Here is a 13777-nt window from a genome sequence, read left to right as displayed (position 1 = left end):
TATTATTTCGTTTCACTGTTAGACCGGTTTTTACTATCCTTTTGGTGATTATCGAAAATGTCAATAATGCAGAGGCTAAGAAACCCTGACTAACCTCTTGTTTTCTCTAAACTGGCAGTAAAATCTAGAGGTTTGATTGGATTCAGTTTATTTTTTGGGGGGTGGACAGAGGTCTTCACAGATGAACCTATATTGTACACCGTATTATATGAGAAGGCAATAATGTCCCATGCAAAGATGCACAGATTGATAAGCAGGCTTAGGTGTTTCAGTCAGATCCATCTATTATAAAGTTCTCCATTAGTCTTTCATCTAATTGTGTTAGCATCCATTGGTGATGGCTACCTAGACTCATTATTTCATTAAGGGTTGCAAGACGGTGACTCCTCTATCCCTTGTTCTCCTATTCGCCGCGGTTCTTTTTTTTTTTTTTTTTTTTTTTTTTTGAGACGGAGTCTCGCTCTTTCACCCAGGCTGGAGTGCAGTGGCGCAATCTCGGCTCACTGCAGGCTCCGCCCCCCAGGGTTCCGCCATTCTCCTGCCTCAGCCTCCCGCGTAGCTGGGACTACAGGCGCCCGCCACCTCGCCCGGCTAATTTTTTGTATTTTTAGTAGAGACGGGGTTTCACCATGTTAGCCAGGATGGTCTCAATCTCCTGACCTCGTGATCCGCCCGCCTCGGCCTCCCAAAGTGCTGGGATTACAGGCGTGAGCCACCGCGCCCGGCCTCGCCGCGGTTCTTAAGAAGAGCATTGCCTTACCAACTGCTTGCAGTCCACACAGGAAAGGTAGGATAAATGCATGATTGATGAAGCAGGGAAAGAGTGTTACTATGCAATATTACACCAAGCACTTGGTTTTAAATTAATCTGAGGCCTGTTGGAGGAAACAGACGTCTAGGGGGCAGCAGAGACCACCAGTTGCTGGAGCCATCATTGATACCTTTAACGTGCGTTACCTCTGACTGTTGTCGCTGCGCAGTTTAATTTCAGCTGGTTAGAATCCCAGCTGCTCTGAGAGGCCATATTCCCTTGCTGGCTGCAGTGAGGAGCTGGGGTTGTCTCTGGTGCCTCCTGGTCCTTGTTACCTGCTGCTGGAAGGTGAGGGAGTATCTCACCTGGGACTAGCAGAGGAACCCAGCAGTCCTGTGTTGGGGCTAAGGGGGAGATGTGGAGGGGAGAGTGGACTCTGTCTGTGACAAGAATGCAGATTCCACCAGTTCAACTCCCTGGGGGCATTCTACATAAAGTGATCGTTTGTCACTTTAAACAGCGTCAATATGGTATCTTGGATAAACGTGTGGGCTTTTAGCTAACACACTTGGGTTCCAATCCTACTCCTGCTACTGAGGAACTGTGGATGAAGCTCAGCTTTCTCACCTGTAGAATGTGGCTGGTGATAGTTGCTATTGCACGGCATTGTTGCAGAAGCAGGAGACAGTGTGTGTAAAGGGGTCGGCCGGGGACCTGATGAGCAGGCAAGTGTGTGCACCTGTGTGGTGTCGGAGCAGGGAGCCCCTCACTGTTCCCTGGTGAGGCTTGGCCCAGCTCCCAAGCTGATGGCTGTGTTCAATGCCCAGCAGCCTTTCGCATCCAGATAAGTGTAGCTAGACAGGGTACACGGAAGGGCTGGGCTCTGGGCTCCCATGCCCAGTGTTAAAGTGACTTCTCTGGGTCACTTAAGAATGTGGTAGAGCAGAGGCTGGAATCTAGATTTGCAGACTCTCAGTCTTGAGCTTGTATTGGCTGCATCTAAGTTACTGTTTTCTCTGGATACTTCTAGTGCTTCTCAAAATCCTTAGGTTGTCTTGGTTTAAGTTGTAGTCGCAAACATTTTCAGAGACTCACACATGAAATGAGCCCTCAGTATACATGTGTACTTTAATTCATACAATTATACTCATCACGGGCTTAACTATACTCTGTCTCTTACCAGTCCAAGAGTGTGAAATACAAAGTTTGAATATAACTTATATATTTAGCTAACTATTAATTCATCAAGCATGTATTGAACTCATATTATGTGCCAGGTACTAAGTCACAGAAAGAAATTTGAGATAGGCTGGGTGCAGTGGCTCATGCCTATAATCCTAGCACTTTGGGAGGCCGAGGAGGGTGGATGACCTGAGGTCAGGAGTTTGAGAACAGCCTTGCCCACATGGTGAAAACCCATTTCTACTAAAAATATGAAAATTAGCTGAGTGTGGTGGTGTGCACCTGTAATCCCTACCCGGGAGGCTGAGGTAGGAGAATGGCTCGCACCCGGGAGGTGGAGGTTGCAGTGAGCCAAGATTGTGCCATGCCACTGCACTCCAACCTGGGAAATGGAGCGAGACTGCATCTCAAAAAAAAAGAAAAGAAATTTGAGATAAAGGGAATAGAGACATAAGGATGAAAAATACAGTCCCTGCACGCAAGGAATTTCAACTTTAATCGGAGTAGTGGAGAAGATATGGAATGGAGAAGCCAACCATTGATTACAATTCAGTGAGATACACGGGCTAGCCTTTACCTTGAGAGACGTTCTGGAGGAGTGATATTTGAACTTAATCTAGAAAGGTGAGTCATGCCTAAGCAGGGAGAGACCAGAGTGACTGTCCTTGCAGCCAGAAAGAGCATAGAGGTGTGAAAAGGCATTGCGAGTTTGGGGGGCATTTCCAATGTTAGTGCTGCATGGAGGAGATATGGGCAGATAGGGTTGTGATGGTGACAGGGCTGGGACAGCCAGACGCTGAGGGTCACAGTGCTGTACCAAGGAGTTGGGCTATCATCTTTAAGGCAAGGTGAGGAGCATTGAAGTACCTTAAGTGACAGGATCAGACTGTGGAGATTGGAGGGATTTGAGAAATTTGGAAGGCTATTGCTGTGCTGCAGGCTAGAAGGAATAAAGAATTGTACTTAAGTCATGGCTTTGGGGATGGAGAGGAAAGAAATGACTCAAGGGATGGTTACGAGAAAGATTGGACAGGACATGTGTTTAAACAGTGACCATGGGAAGGATCTGCAGCAGTGTTTTGGAACGAACCTTGAGAAATTGCTACCATCTGCCCAAGTTCCCACCTGGCTATTACAGGTTCAGCTTGAGGCATTTCTCTAAAATTCCTTGTAAATTGAAAGTCTAACAAGAACCTGTTAACGTTTTATCTTCCTTTGCCTTCCCTTTGAAAACCCAGTGGAGAACTCAGTGTTCTCTTTGGACCAGTGACTGGGGAGCTGGGGACGGGAAATGAGGCTCTTTCCAAGTGCAGCCTAGACCCTAACTGCAAGGGAGAGTGACTGAGGGGCTGCAGATACCACCTTCCTAGCTGATTTCACCGCCAGGCCTGCTGTGGGAACAGGCTTGTTAGATTTGAGGCTCCTTGGGCAGGATTCTTAACTTGTAAATATCTCCCTCTCTACCTGTTGTGGGGATTTCTTTTTTTACTGTCCATGTTCAAAATTGGATTAATTGTAATCCTTGATTCATAATACTCTCATTATTATTAGTCAACACATGGCTTTCTTTACTTTTCTTTTCTTTTTTTTTTTGAGACAGAGTCTCACTCTGTCACCAGACTGGAGTGCAGTGGTGCGATCTCAGTTCACTGCAATCTCCGCCTCCCAGGTTCAAGCGATTCTCCTGCTTCAGCCTCCCGAGTAGCTGGGATTACAGGCACGTGCCACCACGTCTGGCTAATTTTGTATTTTTTTTTTTTTTTGAGACGGAGTCTCGCTCTGTCGCCCAGGCTGACGTGCAGTGGCGCAATCTCAGCTCACTGCAAGCTCTGCCTCCCGGGTTCACGCCATTCTCTTGCCTCAGCCTCCTGAGTAGCTGGGGCTACAGGCGCCCGCCACCACGCCCGGCTAATTTTTTGTATTTTTAGTAGAGACGGGGTTTCACCGTGGTCTCGATCTCCTGATCTCGTGATCCGCCCGCCTCGGCCTCCCAAAGTGCTGGGATTACAAGCGTGAGCCACCACGCCCGGCCCTTGTATTTTTAGTAGAGATGGGCTTTCACCATGTTAGCCAGGATGGTCTCGGTCTCTTGACCTCATGATCCGCCCACCTTGGCCTCCCAAAGTACGGGGATTACAGGTGTGAGCCACTGTGCCTGGCCAACACATGGCTTTCTTTAATTTCTTTAAGTTATTATTAGTAGTATGACAAACTGGGCACAATAGCTCATGCCTGTAGTTCCAGCTCTTTGGGAGGCCAAGGTGGGAGGATCGCTTGAGCCCAGGAGTTTGAGATCAGCTTGGGCAACGTAGGGAGAGCCCCATCTCTATAAAAAATACAAAAAATTAGCCAGGCATGGTGGTGTGTGCCTATGGTTCCAGCTATGTGGGAGGCTGAGATGGGAGGATCAGTTGAGCTCAAGAGGTCAAGGCTGCAGTGAGCCATGATCACACCACCACACTCCAGCCTAGGCAACACTGTGAGACTGTCTCATAAACAAAACAAAAAGTATGATGAATTCCTACGTATTCACCACCCCACCCGATAATTAAAAAATTACCTAAAACTTACATCTCTCTGTATGCTCCTCCCTCACTTCGTTTCCCACTCTTCAGGGTGAAAGAGACCACTATTCTGATCTTTGTGTATATATTTTCTTTTTTTCATGAGTTTTATTTCATATGTTTGTATGCATATGTTATATTTTCCACATTCAAAATTTCTCCACTAAACAGGGAAAAGAGAAAGACCCTTTACATGGAGAAGAGCTAATATGTACTCCTTGAAAATAGAGCCTGGCGGCTTCCTATATATAATTCTTATTAAAAATATTAAAAATTGGCTGAGTGAAGTGGTTCACGCCTATAATCCCAGCATTTTGGGAGGCTGAGGCGAGCAGATCGCTTGAGGTCAGGAGTTCATCAGCCTGACCGACACGGTGAACACTCCCAATCTCTACTAAAAGTACAAAAATTAGGCAGGCCTGGTGGCGGGTGCCTGTAATCCGACCTATTCGGGAGGCTGAGACAGGAGAATCACTTGAACTTGGGCAGTGGAGGATGCAGTGAGCCAGGATCACGCCACTACACTCCAGCCTGGGTGACAGAGTGAGACTCCATCTCAAAAAAAAGAAAAAAGAAAAAACAAAGTTAAAAATTCCTCTTTCAAAAAAAAAAAAAAAACTTTGAATAAAGTGAATAGTCCAAGAAAACATGTCATGTTGATGCTCCAGCATGTTACCAAGCACCCCAGGGGGCATATGTCCCCAGTTAGAGAGCCACTTCTGGCAAGGTGGCTCTGATAGGCTGAGAGAGGTACAGCCCTCTGGCCAAGGAAGTCAGGGGCTAGCTGCTGGGGGTGCAAGCACACCAGAGCTTGTGAGTTTGCAAACATACAGGGCTCCGAGGGGTGTGGGCATTGATGTTATGTGCCACAGCAACCAGTCCCCTATCTTGGTCAGTGTCATGGGACCTGTGTGATCTGGCTTAAGAAGGTACCAGGGCCAATTAGATTTTCTCTTTTGGCAATTCAGACAGAGAAACACAAAGGGATGACTTGCTAGTAAGTTGTGAGAGCTGTATTAGGCAAGTCATAAGACAGAGTTGGAGCTGGAGAGGCTGTGATAGGCCATGGGGAAGTCCAAGTTGTGCTGGAGCAAAAACAATGAGTAATCAGCTGGATGCGGTGGTTCACGCCTGTGATCCCAGCACTTTGGAAGCCAGGTGGGCAGATCACTTGAGGTCAGGAGTTCGAGACCAGCCTGACCAACATTGTGGAACCTTGTCTCTACCAAAAATACAAAAATTAGCTGGACGTGGTGGCGGGTGCCTATAATCCCAGCTACTTGGGAGGCTGAGGCAGGAGAATCAGATGAACCCTGGAGGTGGAGGTTGCAGTGAGCTGAGATCATGCAACTGCACTCCAGCCTGGGCGACAGAGTGAGACTTCAATTCAAAACAAACAAACAAAAAACAATGAGTAGTCCAACGAGGCCAGTGGACAGCAGGACTGAATTAGATGGGTGATCAGAGCCAAAGCTTGCTAATGGGGGTGCAGCAGCGTAAAGACCCACCGTTCTGGTGCTGAGCCTGCTGGAGCCATGTGCAGCTGACATTCAGCAGAATTCACCTGCTGATTTTGGGAGGCCTGGCACCATCAAGGCTCTGGTTCTTAGATTTCTTGCTCTCACATATTCATGACCTTACTTAATCCAACTTTCCATCTACCCCATGCCTGACCTGCGCCTGTACAGCTCAGTGTGACTGGAGTAAAGCACACAATCAAGGTATGGTAGTTAAAAAAATGCCCATAAATTATTTGGTATTCTTTACTTTAAGAGGTGGAGGTAAATTCCTCTTTTGAGAGTGGGCTGGACAGCAATTTGCTTCTAATGAGTAGAATAAACCTGAAGTGAGTAGACAACTTCAGAGGTGAGATTGTAAAAAGCAGTTCCCTCTCTGATTTTTGTATCATTTGTTCTGGAGGAAGTCAGCTGCCGTGTCATGATGACAATGAAACAGCCTAAGGAGAGACCTATGTAATGAAGAACCGGGGTCTCCTGCCCAAGGCCATGCGAGTGAGCCATCCTGATAGGAGATCCTTCCACCACAGCTGAGCCATCAGTTGACTATAGCTGCAGTCAGTATCTCATGAAAGTCTTAGAGGTCAGAACCACACAGCTAAATTCCCAAATTCCCTATGCACCGAAATTGTAAGATAATAAATATTCAATGTTCTAGACCATTGAATTTGGGAAAATTTGTCATCTGCAAAAAATAAATAATATAAGTGTTGATCTGTCTTACATTAAATTGGTAGTCCCTAACTCAACTGGCCCTTAATGCCACCTGGCAGCATCATGTCTCTTATCCAGTTTTCAAGATCACTTATTTTATTTTATTTTAAAAATCTTTTAAGACAGAGTTTCGCTCTTGTTGCCCAGGCTGGAGTGCAATGGCATGATCTTGGCTCACTGCAACCTCCACCTCTCATGTTCAAGTGATTCTCCTGCCTCAGCCTCCCAAGTAGCTGGGATTACAGGCGTGCACTGTCATGCCTGGCTAATTTTGTATTTTTAGTAGAGATGGGGTTTCACCATGTTGGTCAGGCTGGTCTCAAACTCTTGACCTCAGGTTATCCACCTGCCTTGGCCTCTCAAAGTCCTGGGATTACAGGCGTGAGCCACCGTGCCCAGCCAGATCACTTACTTTATACTTCCTCTCTCTCTCTCAAATCTCCAACACATCTGCCCCATTCTCACTCTCAGCTAATGACCTTCACTCCTATTTCCATGAGAAAGGTCAAAGTGCTGAAAACAGAACTTCCCAAGGTCCAACTGTGACATCTATCCTCACACTGTATGTGCCATCTCTCTGTGACAAGGGATGAACTATCTGTGTCCTAAGGCCAATCTCTCCTCTTGGGCTCTAGATTTGATTTCCTCTTGGCCACTCAAAAACATCCCTCCTGAAATTCATCCCCCTCTCTATTTCTAGGTGGAAACAGCATTGACCTGAGTCCAATTAGCTACTTACAGGTCAACTAAGAAGAGGACTGAGAGTTAACCATTGGATTGAGCAACATCAAGACCACCTGGATATTGGCCAATGGTTTTACCCTGAACATCTGCCTAGAGGGATGGTAAGAGAGAAAGGTGGGACAGAAATGAAGAGACAGTGAGAATACACACCACTTTCATGAAATTTTGTTGTGAAAATAAAGGAAGAGGCCTGGCGTGGTGGCTCACACCTGTAATCCCAGCACAATAGGAGGCTAAGGCGGGTGGATCACCTGAGGTCAGGAGTTTGAGACCAGCCTGGCCAACATGGCAAAACCCCGTTTCTACTAAAATACAAAAATTAGCCAGTCATGGTGGTGTGGGCCTGTAATCCCAGCTACTCAGGAGGCTGAGGCAGGAGAATGGCTGGAACCTGGGGGGCAGAGGCTGCAGTGAGCCGAGATCGTGCCACTGCACTCCAGCCTGGGTGACAGAGCAAGACTCCGTCTCAAGAAAAAAAAAAAAAAGAAAAGAAGAAACAGGACAAGGGCATGGAGTCAAGAGAGATTAAACACTTTCTTTTTTTTAAGGCAGAAGAAACTATAGCAAACTTGTATGGGAAAGAAAACGATCCAGTAGAGACGGAGAAAACTGATGATGCAGGTGTATCTGTGGCCGCTTGGCAGCAGGAACTGAGGTCAGGGAAGCATGTGATATATTGATCTGCCCAGCAAGAACAACTTCAAAGTACACTCGTAAGTCCCCATATTGCATGTGGAGCTCTGTGAAAGGTTGCATGATGAACTTGAGATAGACACAGTTCCTACCTTCATGGCCTTGTTTTCTAAGACTAGGTCAGAGGACTCTGCACCTTTATGCCCTCTCTTTTCTATTGTATTTATTTATTTATTTGAGACAGGGTCTCACTCGGTCACCTAGGCTGGAACGCAGTGCCTATTTATGGGCATGATCATAGCTCACTACAGTCTTGACCTCCTGGGCTCAAGCAGTCCTTCCAAGTCAGCTTCGCAAGTAGCTGGGACTACAGGCGTGTACCACTACACCCAGTGAATTTCTTATGTTTTGTAGAGACAGCAGTTTTGCCACGTTGCCATGGCTGGTCTTGAACTCCTGGGCTGAAGCTATCGTCCCACCTTGGCCTCCCAAAGTGCTGGGATTATAGGCATGAGCCACTGTGCCCAGCCTGTCCCTTTTCTAGCCAGTAGTTTTCTTTTGGAGGAAATCAAAATATCTCCCTATTTACGCTGAATATGAGTCCTGAACTGTTTCAGCTTCTGGGTTAGGGGAGGTTAGGGTCTCTGTCAAATGCCAGCATTCAGAGGCATATAAGAAGCACTCACTGTTTTCCTCCATTCACAACACATTTTTCTGACACCAGATGTGTGGGTTTTTCCCCCACACTGAACAATTTTCCACCACCAGCTGGGTGTCCTACAATTTAACTTGATTCTGACACTAATTGCCTGGAGTTAGAACAAGTTAATGGCTCAGTCCTACAAGACCATCCCCACTTCAGAGTCCAATCATAAGTGGTGGGTCACCAGGTCACCCACAACTTCTGTCTGACTTGGTTACAAATTGGAGGTTCCCACGACCTCCTCCTCATGTTCACTAATTTGCTAGAATAGTTCACAGAAAGCAGAAAGAAAAGTTACTAAGTTACAGGTTTATCATAAAATGATGCAACTTAGGAACAGCCAGATGGGAGAGATGCATAGGGCAATGACATGGCTTGGCTGTGTCCCCACTCAAACCTCATCTTGAATTGTGGCTCCCACAATTCCCACATGTTGTGGGAAGTAATTGAATCATAAGGGTGGGTCTTTCCCATGCTATCCTCTTAATAGTGAGTAAGTCTCATGAGATCTGATGGTTTTATAACGAGGAGTTCCCCTGCACATGTCCTATTCTTGCCTGCCACCATGTAAGATGTTCTTTGCTCTTCTGCCACGATTGTGAGGCCTCCCCAGCCACGTAGAACTGTGAGTCCATTTAACCTCTTTCCTTTATAAATTATGCAGTCTCAGATATGCCTTTATTAGCAGCATGAGAACAGATGAATACAGGCAAGGTATGGGGAAAGGGGTGCAGAGCTTCCATGCCCTCTCTGGGCACACCACCCTCCCAGCACCTCCATGAGTTCAGCAACCTGGAAGCTCTCTGAATTCTGTAGCTCAGGGATTTTTTTTTTTTTTAGCTGTGACCTTGCCTTTCTCTCTCTCTTTCTTTCTCTCTCTCTCTCTCTCTCTGTGTGTGTGTGTAGATTTCTTTTTTTATTATTATTTTTTAAACTTTTATTTTAGGTTCAGGGGTACATGTGCAAGTGCTGTGGTTTGGAGTTGTGTCTCCACCCAAATCTCACGTTGAACTGGAATTGCCAGTGTTGGAGGAGGGGCCTGGTGGGAGGTGACTGGATCATACGAAGAGTTTAATGGTTTAGCACCATCCCTCTAGTGCTGTTTTAAAAGTGTGTGGCACCCCCCCTTCCTCTTCCTCCCACTATGTAAGATGTGCTTGCTTCCCCTTTGCCTTCTGCAGTGATTATAAGTTTCCTGAGGCCTTGACAGAAGCAGAAGCCTATACAGCCTGCAGAAATGTGAGCCAATGAAACATCCTTTCTTTAAACATTACCCAGTTCCAGGTACTTCTTTATAGCAGTGTGAGAATGGACTAATAAAAAAAATTGGTACCAGATAAATGGGGCATTGCTATAAAGATACTTGAAAACGTGGAAGTGACTTTGAAACTGGGTAATAGGCAGAGGTTGGAAAAGTTTGGAGGGCTCAGAAGAAGACAGGAAAATGAGGGAAACTTTGGAGCTTCCTACAAACTTGTTGAATTGTTGTTACCAAAATGCTGATAGTGATATGGACAATGAAGTCCAGGTTGAGGAAGTCTCAGATGGAGACCTCTCAGATGGAACTTATTGGAAACTGGGGTAAGATTACTCTTGCTATGTGTTAGCAAAGAGGCTGGCAGCATTATGCCCCTGCTCTAGACATCTGTGGAACTTGAACTTGAGAGAGATGACTTAGGGTATCTGGTGGGAGAAATTTCTAAGCAGCAAAACATTCAAGATGTGACTTGGCTGCTTGTAAAAACCTACAGTCATATGCATAAGGAAATAAATGATCTAAAACTAGAACTTTTATTTAAGAGGGAAGCAAAGCATGAAAGTTTGGAGAATTTGCAGCCTGGCCATGTGGTAGAGAAAAAAACCATTTTCATTAGAGGAATTCAAACCAGCTGCAGAAATTTGCATAAGTAAAGAGGAACTGAATGTTAATAGCTGAGACAATGGGGAAAATGCCTGGAAGGCATTTCAGCAAGCTTCATGGCAGCCTCTCCCTCCACAGGCCCAGAGGCCTAGGATAGAAGAATGGTTTTGTGGTCTGGACCCAGAGCCCCACTGCCCTGCACAACCTCGGGACAGTGCTCCCTGTGTCCTGGCAGCTCAAGCTCCAGATATGCCTCAGGCAGCTGCTCCAGAGGGTGCAAGCTGCAAGTGTTGGTGGCCTCCACATGGCATTAAGCCTGTGGGTGTGCAGAGGACAAGAGTTAAGACTTGGGAGCCTCTGCCTAGATTTCAGAAGATGTATGGAAATGGCTGAATGTCTAGGCAGAAGTCTGCTGCAGGAGTGGAGGCCTCATGGAAAACCTCTACTAGGGTAGTGCAGAGGGGAAATGTGGGGTTGAAACTCCCATGCAGAGTTTCCAGTGGGGCACTGCCTAGTGGAGCTGTGAGACGAGGACCGCCATCCTCCAGACCCCAGAATGGTAGATCCACAAACAGATTGCACTGTGCACCTGGAAAAGCCACAGGCACTCAACGCCCTTGAGAACAGCCATGGGAGCTAAGCCCTGCAGAGCCACAGGGACAGAGCTGCCCAAGGCCTTGGGAGCCCAGCCCTTGCATCAGTGTGGCCTGGATGTGAGACACAGAGTCAAAGGAGATTATTTCAGAGCTTTAAGATTTAATGACTGCCCTGCTGGGTTTTGGACCTAAATGGGGCCTATAGCTCCTTTGTTTTGGCCAATTTCCCCCTTCTGGAAAGGGAGTAATTATCCAATGCCTATATCCCTATTGTATTTTGGAAGTAACTAACTTGTTTTTGATTTTACAGGCTCATGGGTGGAAGGGACTTGTCTTGTCTCAGATGAGACTTTGGACTGGACTTTTGAGTTAATGCTGAAATGAGTTAAAACTTGGGGGACTGTTGAGATGGGATAATTGTATTTTGCAATGTGAGAAGGACACGAAATTTGGGATGGGCCGAGGACAGAATATGGTTTGGATTTGTGTCTTCATCCAAATCTCATGTCAATTTGTAATCCCCAGTGTTGGAGAACGGGCCTGATGGGAAGTGATCAGATCATGGGGGTGGTTTAATGGTTTAGCACCATCCCCCTAGTGCTATCTTAAAAGTGTGTAGCACCTCCCCTCCGCTTCCTCCTGCTTCCACCATGTAACATGTGCTTGCTTCACCTTTGTCTTCCACCATGATTGTAAGTTTTCTGAGGCCTCCTTAGAAGCAGAAGCCTGTATAGCCTGCAGAACCATAAGCCAATTAAACAACTTTTCTTTATAAATTACTCAGTTTTAGGTATTTCTTTATAGCAGTGTGAGAATGGACTAATACAGCAAGTCTGTTATATAGCTAAGCTCCTGTCATGGGGATTTGTTGTACAGATTATTTCATCACCCAAGTACTAAGCCTAGAACCAAGTAGTTATTTTTTTTTGTTCCTCTCCCTCCTCCCACCCTCTACCTGCAAGTAGCTCCAGTGTCTGTTGCTCCCTTCTTTGTGTTCATGAGTTCTCATCCCTTAGCTCCCACTTACAAGTGAGAACATGTGGTATTTGGTATTCTTGCCTTAGTTTGCTAAGGACAATAGCCTCTAGCTCCATCCATGTTTCAGTAAAAGACATAATCTTGTTCTTTTTTATGGCTGCATAGTATTTCAGGGTGTATATGCACCACGTTTTCTTTATCCAATCTGTCATTGATGGGCATTTTGGTTGATTCCATGTCTTTGCTATTGTGAATAGTGCTGCAAGAAACACTTGCATGCATGTATCTTTATTGCAGAATGATTTATATTCCTCTGGGTATATACCCAGTCACGGGATTGCTGGATCAAATGATAGCTCTGTTGTTAGCTCTTTGTAGCTCAGGGATTTTTATGGAGGCTTTATCTCATAGGCATGATGGATTATTAACCTACTCACCAGCTCCTCTCCCCTGCCTAGAGGATGGGGAGTAGGGCTGAAAGTTCCAAATCCTTCCTTCCTTCCTTCCTTCCTTCCTTCCTTCCTTCCTTCCTTCCTTCCTTCCTTCCTTCTTTCCTTCTTTCTTTCTTTCTCTTTCTTTCTTTCTTTCTTTCTTTCTTTCTTTCTTTCTTTCTTTCTCTCTTTCTTTCTCTCTTTCTCTCTTTCTTCTTTCTTTCTTTCTTTCTTTCTTTCTTTCTTTCTTTCTTTCTTTCTTTCTTTCTTTCTTTCTCTTTCTTGTTTCTGAGACAGGGTCTCTCTCTGTTGCCTAGGCTGGAGTACAGTGGCATGAACATGGCCCACTACAGCCTCAATCTCCTGGGCCCAAGTGATCCTTTTGCCTTGGTTTCCTGAGTAGCTGGGACTACAGGTGTGTACCACTATGTCCAGCTAGTTTATTATTTTTTATTTTTAGTACAGATGTCATCTCACTATTTTGCCTGGGCTGGCCCTGAACTCCTGGGCTGAAGCGATCCTTTTGCCTTGGTCTCTCAAAGTCCTGGGATTACAGTTGTGAGGCACCTTGCCTGGCTTTTTCCAAGCTTCTAATCATGGCTTGGTCTTTCTGGTGACTAGACCTCATTCAGGAGCCCACAAGAGTCACCTTATTAGAACAAAAGACTCTTCTATTCCCAGGAAATTCCAGGGATTTAGGAGCTCTGTGTCAGGAACTGGAGTCAAAGACCAAATATTACAACAAAAGATGCTCCTAGCACATTTATCACCCAGGAAATTACAAAGATTTTAGAAGCTTTGTGCCAGGAACTGAGGACAAAGACCAAAATACATATTTCTTATTATATCACAAGATCACAAGAGGTATCCTGGCTATGTCTTCCCTTCCTCCACACTCATCCCCAGCCTCTGGGACTCACAGAGGAGGGAAACTCCTCATCTACCCAGCCCCAGTGCCACTACCTGAATTAAGCCATCATCGATTCTTGCCTGTTTCACAGCAACTGCACCCTAACTATAGAGAAGAAGTCCCTACTCATTTAGGATGGCATTCAAGGCCCCCAGTGTCTTTTCCTCTTGTTGTTTGCCTCTTGCCTAACTCC

The sequence above is a fragment of the Symphalangus syndactylus genome, chromosome 19 (genome assembly GCF_028878055.3).
Source record: "Symphalangus syndactylus isolate Jambi chromosome 19, NHGRI_mSymSyn1-v2.1_pri, whole genome shotgun sequence".
NCBI lineage: Eukaryota > Metazoa > Chordata > Mammalia > Primates > Hylobatidae > Symphalangus > Symphalangus syndactylus.
The sequence above is the reverse complement of the archived record's forward strand: the minus strand, read 5'-3'. Positions refer to the sequence as shown.